Below are 12,385 nucleotides of genomic sequence, written 5' to 3' on the forward strand. Positions count from 1 at the left end.
GGCTTTTGAAAGTAATTAAATGCCACAGTGAAGCTAGGTATTTGATAACAAAAAAACTATTTAGAGTAAGTAGCATAAGATGCATTTAAAAAGTGAATAATTGTTCAAGGGAGACAAGCAGGTAGAAGTGGAGCAGTGGACTGTATAAATAAGAAAGAATGAGTCAGTCAGAGCAGTCAGATCTTTGTCATTACAGCACTACAGAAATCTAAGGAAAACACACACGTACACACACGCATGCACGCACACGTGTGTGTGTGTGTGTATATATATATGCATATACATATATATGTGCATTAGTCATTCACCAGTGTGAAGCATGACTGCTGAATGCACAGTGATGAGACCACACTGAAAGTTCAGGTTCAGATTCTGAAGACTGAGGAAAGAGGACATCACTATCAGGTAGAGGTCAGGACACCTATTTTATTCTGTCTACCCAGGTAAGTACCGGTCATGCCCTGCTATTGACTAGAGTGGGCTGAAACAATTGTATTCATGAATTCCTGTTCTGAAAGAAATCAGTTCCTGAGTGTGAAGGTTTTGCCCTGAAAACAGACGATTTCTTCCATATGGTGGAAAACTTTCTTTATCTCTGTCATTTCCATAAACTTGCCACATAGATTACTGGCTTTCAGGAAGTTTTGTGTATCTTTAAGGAAGACCCTACTGAGGATACATTCCCTTTATACATGTAAATGGCATTGAAATGTCCCCATCTCAGGTGGAAGTAGTTTGTCAGCTTTATACTCTCACTCTTTTCATGAACAACTTAATTAAGTAGCTCATAAGCATCCAGAAAAGTTGGTCTTGTCTGCAGTTAAATTTCCAGTTTATTGAAGAAAACCTTTATGTCCCTTCTGAGTGCGTTTCTTGCATTTTGAATTTGAGATATTCAGTTCTTCACATGTGATTGTCTTACTCCTCTCCATACTAATGATCCTTTTCTAATTTTCCAGGATTACCATTTATGTAATTTTGCTGTCAGTGTCTCTAAGGAAAATAGTAGATCAGATTAAGAGTATGTTACACGTCACTTTCTTCTCCTAGAGAGAAGGTACGTATTACTGCTTTTGGAGAGTGATTTGAATTAGCAACAGCATCACTGAAAAGTTTTTGTTTTTTCAGCAAAAAGCTGCCAAGAAAGAATACATTTTGGTAACAGATTCTATTTTTAAAATGTTTGTAAGATTGCCCAAATTCATTATTAGCTGAATGCTGTTAAAAGTTTTGGCATTTCTACCACTGCCATCCTCACCTGGTCAAAAGCAATGCCTTCTGCTAAACAGATTTCTTAATAAAGAAATTAAAAATGTTAAGTTCCTCAGGGGAAAGGAAAAAAAAAAAAAAAAAGCTGCTTTTAGACACAGTGCAATACCTTTCCCAGAAATGGAAAACGTGATGGAAATTGTCCCAGTACCATCAGAAATAGCTATTAAGTCTGCCCAGGACTCATTTAAGTTACAAACCACACAAAGATTACAAAACAGCTTTGAATAATCTCCTGAAAGGTTTCTTTCTTTCTTTTTTTTTTTTTTTACTTAGTTTATGAACTAGGCAAAAGATTATGAAGAACAAATGTATGGGAGAAAAAGTAAAGTAGAGGAAACAAAAGGTAAATAGTTACATGGTCTCCATCTGAGGCTAAAGTCTATAAATCTCAATCTAAATTTGGATAGATCAGATTTCTTATTAGATAGTTATAATCAAATTCCGATGGAATAAATCAAATTAATAGATTTACATGTATCTATAATAGAGCATCAATAAATTCTTATAAGTCTTATAAGCAGACTACATTATTTAAAAAAATAAATAAATACATTACTAAAATATATAAAAAAGTACAGTTCCCCCAATTCACTCCCCCTTCAGCTTATACAACTGTGACAGTAGTATAGTATTCAGTTATAAATAGGACAGGATAAAGTATGTATTTTAAGGCTGTAGTCTATTTTGTTGGATTTCACTTTGTATTGGGTAAATAATATAATTTTGAAAGACAGAAGTGAACTATCTCATGCTGCTCCCGGAGTATTTTATCATGGAGTGCAGTTTTCTCAGATAGAGTATGAATTGTTAAAGAAAGGTTGTAAGGCACTTATGCAGTTACAGCATCAGCTCACAGGACTGCAAAACTGTACAAAAATTGTTTCTTAGGATGTGACACAAAGTCAAAGTCTTACTATAAACAAAAATTGTTTTTGTATGTTCTTTACACATTTCTTCCTTTAATTTGGATATTCCCTCATATATACTTGTGATGCCATTCATTTAGTTTGACTGCTAATTTTCCTACATGACTTCATGAGTCTATATAACCTTATTCTGGAATCAGATTTATGTGCATTTTGTTAAATAGCTCCAAAAATTAAAGATTTGCATAAATAGTTTTAGATGAAAAATGTACTTTTCTTTGCCCTTCAGTTATTACACAAATGAAAATGAGAATTAATGAATAAAAAGCAATTTGTGGAAAGAAATAGGAATACAGAATCAAAGATAAGTAAGGGTTAGTCACAGACTTTCCTGGACAATCAAAGAACTTCTGTTCATTTATAATCTACAGGTTTGGAGACTCCTGCCCCCAGAAAGCTTCAGAAAGCCACTTTTTCTCTAAGAGATACTATCCAACTTTCTAAAATCTTTCCTTCACAAGGAAACTATCCCCTATCCCACTTCCTATAATATGTATTGACTGCCAAAATCCTCTCTTCTCAAAAACACTTTTGTCCTTTTAATCTCCTTATGGCAAAAGAAGCAACTCTTTGAAAAACTTTATCTGTAAATGTGGATTTTAGGCCAAAACTGGTGTTTCCTTAAATTGAGAAATTTCAAAGTTCATGTTCTACTTTCTGTCTAAACCTACCTTTTTTTTTCATTTTTCTGTTCATTCACTTATGCAGTCATTCTGGACAAGGATAGGTTATTTCATGATATCAAAACAATGCAATATACTACTATTACAGTTTAATTGTTCTTCACTGTTTGATAGTAGTTGAAAGGATTTTAATTCATTTCAAATGGAAATTCAATCATACAAAGCCTGGAATTTTGTTTTCAGTGTCCATACTCTTTTTTCCACATCTTTGCAGGTCTAATCTAAATAATTTACGCATGATTCTAATGCCGAAAGAAGCAAATGGACATACTGACAAATGTGATAGAGAACCATCTTTATTTAGGTATTGGTTCCTGCTTTTCCAGCATGTTTCAGAAAGATAAAAATGTGATTCTCTACTCTCTGAAATCACTTGTACTGCCTCCTTCGTTACCTTCTTTGCCCGGTCTGTGATGGCTTTTATTACCCAAGAAGCTGCTAGAAAAGAGATGTTTTCTCTCCCTGTTTTGAAGGGATCTAAAAACCCATGGGTCATTTGTGATTTTGGTTCTTTAAATAAAATATTTTGTTTTCTTCATTTCATGAGAATTTTTGTATTCCAGGTTTTCACTTAAAACAAATTTAAGGTTAAAATTATAGGTCTTAAAAAATATATAGATAGATAAATAGATAGATAGATGTTATCAACACCTCTTACAAACAATACCAGTCCTTTGATGCATGTGGGTTATGCACTCTGTTTCTGAAGAACTGAAAATAGTTATGTGATTGAGTTTTGTTTTAAAATACTTTGTTTACAAGGCACATACTCTTTTAAATATATATTGCCATACATAAAAGTTTAGTTACAAAGGAGTTATAACTTGCCATTTTAAGCTGAAAAGATATTCTTAACAAAACTAGAATGTAAACTCTTAGAGAGTTAAAAATATTTATTTGCCAACTGAACCATTAGTTATGTATGTGGATGTTATAGCAGATGAAAAGAATACATTCTGCAAAACTTTTTGTCAGATTGTGATGCCTAGAATCAGTTTGCAGAGACTATCAGATTATATTAGAGGTTTCTACTGCTTTTCCCAGATGCTGTGATAGTACTTCAGTGAACTACTCGGCACCTTCTCTTCAATATTTTGGAGGATACAAAATGTATTGCACATCCCACTGCAGGCCACTCTTTTTTCCAGATCAGAATTGAACGAGCTGGAGATGAATGCTAACTTTCTTTCGAACTTTAATTTCCTGTTAATGATAAACATAAAGAAATTAACCATTGCTTTAACCAAGTTTGTCCTCTTCTGTTTTTTGTGTGTAGATGTGATAGTGTTGTACATGGATCTCGAAATACACAATAAATTTAAAAGCATAAGTTATCTGAGAGAGAAGTCTTTTTCCCAACTCACTGATGAGGAAATGGGTGTTGGAAGTAAAAAAAAATCATCCTAGAAATCAATGGTAGGTTCAAGAAGAAAATTCCCTAGTTCCCATTTATGTGGTTCATTAGTCCTAGTTTTCATAGCAGTTTGAGATGGACATTCTCTGAACATTGAGATGTTATTTATGGAAAGAGATGGGAGAAGAATGAGTGGATTGGTGTTCATAAATGGATGAAAGCTAGTGAAGTCTGTCATGTAAGATGAGATTAATATGTTACCTTATGAAACCTTAGTTCTAGGGGAATTTGCGATAGGGAATATACTTCCACGCTGAACAGCTGGACAAGGCACTACAAAAACTCCAGAATGACAGATCAGTAGAAAACATTTAGACATATAAATGGTTCAGGGTGGGAGAAGGTAAAATAGGGAATTAAAAGAAAAGTGGTACATAGAAACAGTAAATGTATCCTCTAATAAGACAGTAATAAGAGCCACATATTTGAGACCAACATAATGAAAGTTTAGTTCTAAGGGTAAAACTCAGTTAAAATGTAACCTTTATTTTTGGATGACATGTTAGACTGACAGAGAAGCCTCAGYATGGTGGCCGATTTCCAGCTTTCATACTAACACTTTAAATAGTTGCATCAATGCCATCATTTTTCTAACTGAATGCTTTTCCAAAGAGTAATGGCATAATATATTACTGATCAAAAGCATGTCTAAATTGTTAGCCTGATAATCAGTTTCTTAGGTAATATTTTATTGCCCCTGTTGCATTGAAATCCAGTATACAAGATTGAGACAATTCCTAGCTGGTCTTCAAATATGAATTTATTCATGCTACTGTACTAAGATTTTTTCTCTGTGATGTTTGTTTGACTGCAATTTTTTGGCATATAGTGTGGAAATTTACTTTACCCTAACTTTTTTACCATTGTTGTCACGATCTATCAAAGTCTGCTGTAAAGTGACAGTCACCCAATATGTAACAACATTTAACCAACTTGGAAGACATTACACAGGAAACTGGGAATGTACCTCATCTCCAAAAGATGTTAGATGGCTTTTGCAATACATTCTCTTTTTCTGAAGTGTAAGTTAATTACTCAGTTCTTTACATTTGCTGTCCATGAACGTCTGTCATTTTTTCCATTAATCATTCAGTTAGGTAAGTCTACTGCCTACCATAAATAAATAAATAAATAAGCTAGCAAACGCAATAGGAAAAAGAGATATTTCTTTGGGACTTATCCTTAGTTGGCAGCTGTTTTCTTTTCTGTATGTTTTTTTTTTTTTAAAGGGAGACAAGGTAAAGTAGGGTTAGTGTAGCTATGTGGTAAAGGTAAGCATTTTTCTGTGACAGAGGACAGAGGCCACTTGATAAGAAGACAAATAAAGCATCTTGTCTTTGATAAATGATCTGAACAGGTAACTTCATATAGAATTGGGAAGAAAAGATGATGACGGGTATGATAAATCAGTGATGATGGATCAAATAATAGAGGGATATTGAGAACAATGGGTTAAGATACCACAGGATAACTGTTAGTTTTAAATGTATGAAATATTAGCTGATAAAACTCCAGAAGTTGTATAGATTAAAGGTGTGGTAGTAAATGGTGAAGTGCAAATCAGGATTTAAAGTCACAGAAAAGATGAGGAGGCGGTTCATGAATACTTACTTTCTCAATATCAGGACTTGCTGGAAAGGTCACAGAATTGCTGGGCTATTCTCTATAAGAACAGAAGAGCTTGACTGTGAGGAAAAGGTAGATGGTGAGAACAGATACTTGAGAAATAGAACTGAAGAGAATATTTGAGTCAGTATAGATAAGAAAGAGAATTGAACAGAAATGAAATACAGGATAAAATGCATCATCAATTTACTGGGATAGAATGTGCCAATTAAATATACAGCCTTTTCTGATAATCGGTTTCTAGAAAAAATTAATGCAGTATCTGGACACTTTTTGGTGCTACTTAAGGAGATAATAGGTAAAATGAAGAAAAGAACAATCTAAGAATATGTCTGTGGAAGGAAGATAATAACTGGTACTGAAAATGCTAGAGAGAACTAGCCAAGGATTGGTCTTGGGAACCATCTTACTTAATATTTTCATTTCATTAATGACCTTGGAACAACTTATAAAAATGTGTGGATGACGCATGATTGCCGAGGTATTGCCCATATGTCAAAATATCAATATACCTAATGCATGGGATGGTGTTGAGAGACTAAGATTTAGAAGTGAAATGAGTTGGAATGTCACAAAGTAGATCATGAACTTAGGAGTTAATTGTAAGAGTATTGTCTATACACTAGGATAAGTTGGAAAAAAAAAAGAGAAAGAAAAGCAAGACCTTCATTTATTTGTTCATCACAGAATACCTGTGAGTAATGATTGTTAAAGCGCGAAAAGAGTGTGTTAAGAAACATGTTTGTGTGATAGATAAGGAATTTTTAATGTCGCTCTGCAAAGCTGTTTTTTTCTGCTCCATACAGCAGAATTCAGAAAGGAAAAAAAAAAATAGAGAAGAGATTCTAAAAGGTTCAGGAAAGGGAAGATCATATGCAGTACAAGAGGAGGTCAAAGAGTGCCTTGTCTGAGATAGGTAGGCAATGTCTTGAATGCCTATAAGAACACTCATATTTTCATACATGAGTTCAGATAGAAATTTGAAGATGGAAAAATAACAGTTAGCACAAGAATATGAAGTAAATGTGTGCATTTAGGATTGCTATTAGAAGAAGTTTTAACTATTAGTAAGCTGGTGGAACAGCAACCCAGTAGGAATCTTGGAGACAGGAAAATACAGTTAAACAGTTATAACTGAGGATTAGACAGCAGGGTTGTTTTTTATATCAGGGGTACAGTCAGAAGATTCAGGAAGAATTTTTGGCCCTATTTCTACACTTTTTAATGGGGAATCCATAACATTGYTGCAGAAATGAATTTTAGAATTTAATCTTAAAATAAATGTGAGACCAATTACGTTGCTTCACTGCATTCTCACGCATTGTTTGTAATAGATATTGATGCAAATGTTCACATTAATGATGTGAAGTATAAAAAGAGAGGCAGGAGAGAGCGTATCAGTAACTCAACAGCTCAATAAGATGTTGCAACATGTAGAATATTCTTTCTGAATTTCCTCCCTAGCTTTTGCAATTTGACTTCTGTTCTTATTCTTATTCTTCTGTTCTTATTTCCCAACATCCAATCATTTCTCCCTTTGAGGAGTTTACTTGTTTTAAGTGGAGGGCTACTGCACCATGAATGTAGCAATGCAGTAAGCAGGAGTGTTGGCCTGAGCACCAAAACTGGAGGCAGGGTTTCTAGAAAATTGCTAGACTTTTCTGAATACAACCCACATAATTATTGTGGCCCAGAGAAACATAGCTGCTTATCTATCAGATTGTTTGACTCAGATAGGGAAATGTGTGACTCAGGATCATGACTATATACACCCTGCTGTCTAAACAGCTGAACAATGAACAATTACTGCAGACTTCACATTCCATGGTGGTTTAAAAATTCACATATCTTACTTTCATTCTCAAATGACTCACTGCATATTACAAAGTTACTTAATACATCAAATATGTTCACGATTATACTAAAAAAGAGGACTGCATTCTAATATGCTTTTAAGGAGAAATCCCCACTGAAATCAAAGAAGAAACCTATTTCAAAGTCCATGCCATAATATGACACAGGTATCTGAATATCAAATCCCAGTGTTTTGGGATCTAGTCCTGCTCTTCTCACTTAAACAAAGCTTTCTCTGAAGTCAGTCACTTGAATGGTGATCAGTCTCCATGTTTGCAGGTTCCATAAACTGCTCTATAAATGTAATAGTTTTGATTTTTGTTAGTTTTTTTTTTTTTTAACAAAGCTCTTTTACCTTTTCCCTCATACGGCATATTCCTTGTCAAGTGGAGGAGTGTATGAAACAGTATTATATCATTGTATAATAAAGTCAAAAATATTTTTCCTTTTCAGTAAAAAATTACACGTGCCAGCTATGAACATTGCTAGACCAATTTATGGTTAAAAATAAAATGTATTCTTCTAACCCTAGGGTTTTCTCTTTTTCCACCTATTTGATTTAATCTCATCTAAAGCTTCATGTACAGCTGAATCAATCATAGTTAAGATTATTTTCTTAGTGTAAAATGCACTTGTTATTGCTTTAACATTTGCATTTTTACAACTCTGAGGTTTTTTTCATAGTACTAATAAAACAAAAATGTCAATGGTACCTGATATTTCCCCAATTTACTATTACCTTCCCTTAATACACACGGTATATAAGAGCTACCATTATAATTCAAGTGATATACAAAACCAGGATACAGGTTCCTGTGATAAATATTTGATGGAATACATAGTTGAAAATAAGTTTGTTTGCAAAACTGTATGTCCGCTATCCTTGGAAATTGACTTGATTATTTAGATATATACATATAGAGTTATATTCCCAACTTTAGGTGTTTATTCTGTTACCTTAAATGAATTCAGGTTAGTAATATTTACCAACACTTTTGTTTCTTCTTCTTTTTAAAGAGTAAACTAATACCTTCCCTCCTTAAACATACCATTTAACAGTGGAAAAAAGCACAAAGCACCAAAACTCTTCAAGCCTTAGTAACTTCTGAGATAGCAATAAAACTTGTACAGGGTTAGGGAAGGGGAAATGAATACAAGAAGTAAAGAAACAAGTGTTTTCCTACAGGACAATCCAGTCTCCAGATATTCATCTAAGAATTGTCATTTTAAATAGGACTACTTGAATAATGGAAGTCCTTTCAAAAGAGCTTGTTTGTTCATTCTGTTAAAAAAAGGAAAAATGCCAAATATTCTGAGACGTGTTAATTTTGCCTTTCCTATCTAAATGATCATTTTAACAAATAGATAGTTTGGAAGATTTCTGGAAACACCTGTCTGGAGATGTAAATCAACATACCGATTTACACCTGAAAATGAACTGGAGCAAAGCTTCATGTTCTGTCCATGTGAACCATCTCTAAATAAATGAGAAGGTTCCCTCAGGTTTCAAATTACTGGTAAGACTGAAAAGCTATTGGTTATATATATTAAAAAAAAAAAAAAGTGTCAAAACCCTTTGGCATTTGACAACTTTTATCTGGCATAGATAACCTGCAAAGAATCCAATAAAATCACAGATATGACTCTAATTTTCTTAAGGGCAAGCATACTTGGCTAAGTTTTCCTCTTTTCTTTATTTCTCCTGAAGTATCTAAAGCATCAAAGTTACATTTAAACTGGGACTTCTCTCATTAGCTAGCATTCAGATCAGTTTGGATCAAACCTTTGAGAAAGCAAATGAGATCCTCCTCAGGACCAGACCTCTCCATATTACGAACAGTGCAAAGTGTTCAAAGTGTGTTGGATATCATCCACCATATATGCCATCAGGCTCACTTATACAAGGGCTGTCTGAAGAATTGACAGCAATTGGTAGCAATGCTGAAAGGGGACACAAATTATGTCAGAAGCCTCTGTTTCATTATGTTATGGCCTGCACTTCTTTCCAAAATAGAAAAACAGAACCTCCCACGACCAGCCCATACAACATCATCAAGATTTGCAGACAGGCTTGACCTGAATTTTTCAGTTGTCATGAGATCCATTCATTATAATGGCATGTCCAGACCCATGCAATTTTGTAAATCCTAATATATGGGCTCTCTAACCTTTGATATTAAACAGCTGACCAGTTAGTACAAGATCCTGATTATGGCATATAAATTAAGCTCAGACTTCTGGCTGAAAGTGTTAAAAGATATGTGGAAATATTGTGTTATGGTGCTACTGAAAGCAAGGAAAAATAATATAGGAATGAAGTCTGCCATTTGAATTGGCACAATTACATGCAAAAAGACTATCAAAGCATTTAGACTCTGACAACTACTCAGCATATAATTCATAATGTTGTGGTATTTCCCTGGCTTAATATTTAAACACATACTTAAGATCATAGTTAAATGAAATAACTGAGTGTTGCCTGCTTTTTGGCCAAATATAGGCCCTAGAGCCTACACTAGCATGATATCCAGGCTTGATGTGGAATTGAGTGAAACTTTGACTCTTTAGATTTGAATGAGCTTCAAATATCAGCATCAAATATGAACTAATATCCATGAGATAACACACCCACTGAGAGCAAAAATGCAGAAAAGAATGGTCTCGGAAACCCTTGCAAAGCAAACTGCAGCACATTACAGAGTTTTATCTAATATAAAGATGCATAGTCTGGGCTGTAATGATTCCTTAGAAATACAATTTCTATAATTCATATAATACTATATGTTATATTATATAATTTCTATTTTTTATAAAATTATAAAAATAATTATCCTAGCGATGCCAGGGAGATCAAAATCAGGCAGTGCGTGCCTACAGGGATCAAGACAGCTGGAAGGATTCGAGCAAGTTCTGGCACTGATGAGAACAAGTCCAGGCTAGGCCTACAGAAAAGAAATTGAATTACTGAAACTGAATTGCGAAGCCGTTTTAGATAGATGTGAACTATCAGTGACTTTAAGACAAAGATTTTCTTCAGGGAAGAAGGAGAAAATCAGAGAGGTAAAATATTGTGATAAATGATATCATAATAAAGGAATATAAAACAAGAGATGGCAGGTAAGAGCTTCTGTGTTTTCACAAGATCATTTCAATTGAGTTAAAACAGGAAGCTTCAAACCTGATAAAAAGGAAGATTTTCTTTTTTTATTTGTTTGGTATTTAGACTGTGGAATGCATTTCTACTGACTGAGAGAACACAAGTTTTGCAGGATTTGGAGCAGTACATTGGATAAAAAGGCTATACTGAGTAACTTTTTAGATGTTTACTGTAAGTGGCAGTATTGCTGTCTTTTGCAGTACAGAAATTCTTGAGTTCTTCTACTTTGATTTTTCGTTCTCCTTTCTTGCTCACATGACCCCTGTGTGATATGTTTTGACAAAGGCTGACTTGTGACTCTCCTATTCTCATTCCAGGCGGAACAAAAAACCAGGATACCTGTAGAAAATTAATTAATTGTGCTCAAAATCCCCACTAACGTATTATTTCCTGTCAGAAAAAGTGCTAGATGGATCAAACATGTTGATTGAGATCTCTAACTTCAGAACTTTCTCTGACTTTCCTGGAGCTATGATGGGTTTGGATTTTCTTCTCCCTAAAAAGGTAAGTGAATATTTTTTTTCATGAATACTGACGGAACTAAGAAGAGAATGGAATATACACATGGAAAGTCAAACAAATAGTTGTGTGTGAGTATATATTTTTGCAAAGCTACCTTACTTGGGAGTTCGATATGGTCTTTTTGGCGCAGTCCTGAGGAAGTTATAACATATAAATTGAAACACTGATGGTACAGACCTCTAAAGAACTAATCCTTTTATTTTCTAGACCTAGAAAAGGAAAAAAGGGTATATGTTTTCATGTAATAGTATGAAGGAATTCTTGCATCAGCACCTAAATTGAGATTATCAGAGAGGCATAAGAGATTTAGATACTATAATGCTAGAAACTTAATAAGTGTTCAGCTGTGTAGAATGAATCCTATCAAATACTGCTGTTATTTGTCCATATCTGAGGTTCATTTGAAAGTTCTTCTGGAAATGTCTTCCCTTGATGACCCTAGCACATGAACAAATATTTTCTCTGTAAACATAGTAATTGGAATTTCTAAATTGAGGGAAGATATAAGTAATTATTGCTTACTGCTTCAAGAAGAAAATGTATGTATGCTTATTTCTTATTTAAGTATATTTTACAGGCTCCAGCTGCTCTATAGAATCACCTGAGTTATAGTTACAAATGATAGTGACACAAAATATTAACCAACTTAAACAGTCAATAAATCAAAGCAGCAAACTAATCCTCCTCAGAATGTATACTCAGACTGCCTGAAAGACCTTTCCAAATATATACATTTTTTGTGCCCAGGAAGTCAAGATATTTACAATCCATGAGTATGACATTAGCTATTTTTATATCTACTGAATGGATTTAGGTAGAAACCTATTTTATGTAAAGGGGAAGGAAATAAGTCTCATATGATCTGTTTTAGGAACATAAATGGTCCTAATTATGCAAAATTTATTATAGCCCTACTGACTTAGATGGCAGT

The sequence above is a fragment of the Apteryx rowi genome, unplaced genomic scaffold (assembly GCF_003343035.1).
Source record: "Apteryx rowi isolate R43461 unplaced genomic scaffold, aptRow1 scaffold_249, whole genome shotgun sequence".
NCBI lineage: Eukaryota > Metazoa > Chordata > Aves > Apterygiformes > Apterygidae > Apteryx > Apteryx rowi.